The 5,189-nt window shown below is 41.6% G+C and overlaps 1 pseudogene; it reads right to left on the bottom strand.

Annotated features, from left to right (window-relative positions):
* Positions 1 to 869: 869 nt before the first annotated feature.
* On the bottom strand, positions 870 to 3,046 carry LOC139401280 (major histocompatibility complex class I-related gene protein-like; annotated as a pseudogene).
* Between the last annotated feature and the right edge of the window lie 2,143 nt (positions 3,047 to 5,189).

Below are 5,189 nucleotides of genomic sequence, written 5' to 3'. Positions count from 1 at the left end.
ATTTCAGATTGACAAATGACATTTACTCTTTATGAGGCATCCGTCTCCAAGACAAATACAATTCTGCCTTTTTTCTTCCTTCAGGGTTTTGAATGGGAAACCACTGGAGTGTGCAGAACTGGGGAATTTGACTAAAGCCAGTGGTTATAGTTGCATCTCAAATGGCACCCTATAGTCTATATAGGGCACTACTTTTGACCAGGCCCAATACAGCACTATGAGGGGAATAGGGTGATATTTGGAACACATACTCTGAGCACCTGCCCTTTACATCAGTAATGAAATGTAGGTAAGTTATGTGTGTGACTTTTACATGGGAAAATGCACCAAGCAGGTTTAAGAAATCTAATGTTGCCAGTAGTTCTAAGATTCAGCTCAGAGGTCTACACAGTGTCGTGGTGTGCAGGAGACCTAGGCTCTAACCTAGCTGGTCTCATTAGGAAGCAGGTAACATGGAGGGATACTTATTTAACATGTGGAATGGAGACACTGGATTTGCAGTCTTTTGATGTATCATTGGGTGTCCAATACAAAATAACAGTTAATTAAACTAGACCTTATATTCAAAAGCTATGTTTTATGTTGTGGTCCAGCCTTGAAGTGGAAATATAAGCCTGAATATTTGACTGGGGAAAAGTAGCACTAAAAAAGCAGTGTGCATATTGTAAAATAGAAAATGACTTTTCATGGCCCTGACTACAATCCAACAGATTCATTCTCTACTAAAGGTGTTCTATCATAAAACTGTTTAATTGTAATCAGATCAACATTCACCTTAGTTTAATACTCATGCCAGTCTTAAACTGGAGTGAAATAGAGTGTCAGATTTCTTCCTTCCACAGAGATAAACAAGTTCCTGAGAGAAGTTATGGTGTACTTGACATTGCTTTATTACATTAATTAATGTTGTTGTTAACATGAATCAATGCAGTAATACATTCGGCTATATTTTATTGTCTATAATAAAGGTATTATTGTACAGCCTGGGGGTAACATACACTACATACAATACAACACATAGACACTGTAAAGACATTACAATAATAAACAAACCTCATACACATGATCACATGATCTCCTTCTGGTTAAGATACTGGATATCAGCTGATAGAGCACAGATATATATATATTTTATTTTATTTAACTAGGCAAGTCAGTTAAGAACAAATTCTTATTTACAACGACAGCCTACACCGGCCCAACCTGGACAACGCTGGGCCAATTGTGAAATTAATGAATAGTCATGATTAGAAATGACACATTACTTAACACACATAACTACCAGATTACCTTTGTTAATGCTCAGGTAGCCAAACCAGCCTATAAAATATATAAATGTAGATCTGGACTAATGCCCAGATGTTGGTTATTGTCAACAGTCTCCACAACCTGATCCTTTACAGTCCGTTGTTGAGGGGAAGGGTGGATTGACCGACCATAACAGAATCTTTCACACATTTTGTGTCTGCTCTGATAGGTGCTCTGGCAGTCATATTTTCATTGTGATTTGAGCTGAATCGACAAAGCTGCCTCAGTGTCCCAAAAATGTATTAGGTCTCAGAATCTGAAGAAAGGTTTGTTTTCTCTGACACTGTTGCATCAATGTTGGCAAGTTTAGACTGGGAGGCAGTGTTACTCCACCTCCTTTTGACACAAATGAAAATGCTGAATAGAATAAGAATCAGCAGCATCACCAGTAGAGCTGAGAGGGTGGATAGGTGAACTCTCTCTGCCCCAGACTCCCAACTGACATCCAGCTTGTTGTCCAGACTGAGGTGAGAGGCAGTACAGGTGTAGTTGTGTCTCTTCTTTAGCTCCTCAGTACTGACCTCCAGACGCTTCCTCAACTGGTAGGTCCCGTCTCCACTAGGCAGAACCTCCCCTCCTGTCAGATCCTGTTCTGCCACTGGCTGGCCGTCTCTCAGCAGGGTCATGTTGATGTGGCGAGGGTAGAAACCAAACGCCAGGCAGCTCACCTGAAACCCTCCAGAAACCTCTTTCTTTATCAACCTGAGTCTGGGAGGAACTTTACGCATCACAACGTTCTTCTCTCTCTTCAGGAATCTCTTCAGGTTTTTGATGCAAATGGGAAGGTAAAAATTCTCTAATTTTGTCTTCATTAATGTTTGCATTATCCCATCCCATCCTAGAAGTAGTTTACCAGCATCGTATGTAAAATGTGTCATGTTGTAATACAAAGCATAATCTTCAGAAATGCCATTGAAAATGTTCTTAAACATGGCCAAGGCTGGTTCTCCATTGTCCAACATCTCACAGCCAGTCAATCTTTGCTGAACTTGAACACCTTCCGTGAGATTAAAGTGGTGCTTTAGTTCAACTGATCTGTCTTTCATGCTCTGGTATATATCTCCAAATATATATCAGCTTCAACCTGAGCGTCATCATCCTCAGTTTTGTCTGTGATATGTTGTCCCCTGTAGACAGACTGTTTATCGTTGGAGTCATAGTAAGTCACTTGAATGTCATCCAACATCACCACAAGCGTAAACTCAGGGAAAGGCGTCTCTCCACTTATATATGTTGCAAGTGCCCACAGAGAATGTGATCCTGAACCTGGAGAGGAGTGATATTACACACATTTTATAACATAATATGGAAATATAGAGGTGCAGTTCTTGTGGATGGCTGTTCACAAATCGGGAATGCGGAAAACACATTTCAGCTGAATGCATTCAGTTGTGCAACTAACTAGACATGCCCTTTTCCTTCACAATCCGTAAGGCGCAAATAAATTAGAGAGCAGCAGTGTGATTCACATCATCAATGCGCCATGTAGCCTAGATATCAATAATACGTGATATCAGTATAGCCTGTAGGCTACTCGCAACCCTGACAACAGGTATGTACATTTGACATTTTATGACATAATAAATCATTAAATGAGGTAGAAAGTTAAACCCTTACCTGCGTTGACAATGGTGTAAAACGACAGAACAAACAGAAAGACAGACAGTTTGCCCATGATTTTGATAGTATAGCCTTGTGTAGTAAGAAGTGAGTCTGACAGACTTTCCCTTCAACTTAAACTGCGTAGCAAGAAGTGTCTGTCATACTTTCTCTTTCACTTAGTCAACTGCGTAGCAAGAAGTGAGTCTGAAATACTTTTTTTGTATAGAGCTTGCATGCTTGTAGTCAAAGGTATTTATAACTAACCCAAAATAGTTCATTTGTGTCTTCTTCTATGGTATATTGGTGATCACAATTGAATGTACTATACAGGATGGAAACAGGATTCACCCAAAAAAATGAACTTCCCAAAAACTGTTAAAGTAAATAAATAAATAGAACAGAATCTGATCCCTACACAGGCTCAAGGGGAACCTGGGAGGTTGGGTATTCTGGTGCCCTTGCAAGTCTGCAGATCCTTGAGAATCCTCAAGAATCCAGAATCCTTGAGTCCCAAACACTTTTCTGCCGCAGCCACAATAATGTCCAGTTTTTTCAACTTCTTTGAGACTTGTGCTGTACAGTTTATAACTGTGGCAATGGACGCAACAAAATCCACCTTTTTAACACACAGGGTATCTTTTGTATGGTAGCAAACATTTACTACAGGCTGTATTGTATCCACTACCATATCTTCACTAGCATCCCTTGTCTTAGTCCCCTCCTGTACTCCCTGTTCACCCACGACTGCTTGGCCAAAAACGACTCCAACACCATCAATAAGTTCGCTGACAACACAACAGTGGTAGGCCTGATCACCGATGACAATGAGACAGCCTATAGGGAGCCTCTCCCTCCCTCAATGGACCCTCTCCCTCAACCTCTCCCTCCCTCAATGGACTACGGAAATGGCGGGCCGAACAGGCCCCCATTAACATCGACGGGGCTGTAGTGGAGAGGGTCGAGAGCTTCAAGTTTCTTGATGTTCACATCACAAAGAAACTATCATGGTCCAAACACACCAAGACAGTTGTGAAGAGGGCACGAAAACACCTTTCCCCCTCAGGAGACTAAAATAATTTGGCATGGGTCCCCAGATCCTCAAAAAGTTATACAGCTGAACACAAAGTTATACAGAGCATCCTGACCGGCTGCATCGCCGCCTGGTATGGCAACTGCTCGGCATTTGACCGTAAGGCACAACAGAGGGTAGTGTGTACGGCCCAGTACATCATTCAGGACTTACAGTTGAAATCAGAAGTTTACATACACTAAGTTGACTGTGCCTTTAAACAGCTTGTAACATTCCAGAAAATGATGTCATGGCTTTAGAAGCTTCTGATAGACTAATTGACATCATTTGAGTCAATTGGAGGTGTACCTGTAGATGTATTTCAAGGCCTACTTTCAAACTCAGTGCCTCTTTGCTTGACATCATGGGAAAATCTAAAGAAATCAGCCAAGACCTCAGAAACAAATTGTAGACCTCCACAAGTCTGGTTCATCCTTGGGAGCAATTTCCAAACGCCTCAAGGTACCACGTTCATCTGTATAAGCAACAGTACGCAAGTATAAACAACATGGGACCACGCAGCAGTCATACCGCTCAGGAAGGAGACGCGTTCTGTCACCTAGAGATGAACGTACTTTGGTGTGAAAAGTGCAAATCAATCCCAGAACAACAGCTAAGGACCTTGTGAACATGCTGGAGGAAACAGGAACAAAAGTATCTACAGTTGAAGTCAGAAGTTTACATACACCTCAGCCAATTACATTTAAACTCAGTTTTTCACAATTCCTGACATTTTTGGAGTCACTGCTCCAAAACCAACTATAAAAAGCCAGACTATGGTTTGCAACTGCACATGGGGACAAAGATCGTACTTTTTGGAGAAATGTCCTCTGGTCTGATGAAACAAAAATAGAACTGTTTAGCCATAATGACCATCGTTATGTTTGGAGGAAATAAGGGGAGGCTTGCAAGCTGAAGAACACCATCCCATCCGTGAAGCACAGGGGGTGGTAGCATCACGTTGTGGGGGTGCTTTGCTGCAGGAGAGACTGGTGCACTTCATAAAATAGATGGCATCATGAGGTAGGAAAATTATGTGGATATATTGAAGCATCAGTCAGGAAGTTAAAGCTTGGTCGCAAATGGGTCTTACAAATAGACATTGACCCCAAGCATACTTCCACAGTTGTGGCAAAATGGCTTAAGGACAACAAAGTCAAGGCATTGGAGTGGCCATCAAAGCCCTGAAGGCCTACTAACCTGACTCAGT

This window comes from Oncorhynchus clarkii, unplaced genomic scaffold (genome assembly GCF_045791955.1).
Source record: "Oncorhynchus clarkii lewisi isolate Uvic-CL-2024 unplaced genomic scaffold, UVic_Ocla_1.0 unplaced_contig_3784_pilon_pilon, whole genome shotgun sequence".
NCBI classification, from domain to species: Eukaryota; Metazoa; Chordata; class Actinopteri; order Salmoniformes; family Salmonidae; genus Oncorhynchus; species Oncorhynchus clarkii.
The sequence above is the reverse complement of the archived record's forward strand: the minus strand, read 5'-3'. Positions and strand labels throughout refer to the sequence as shown.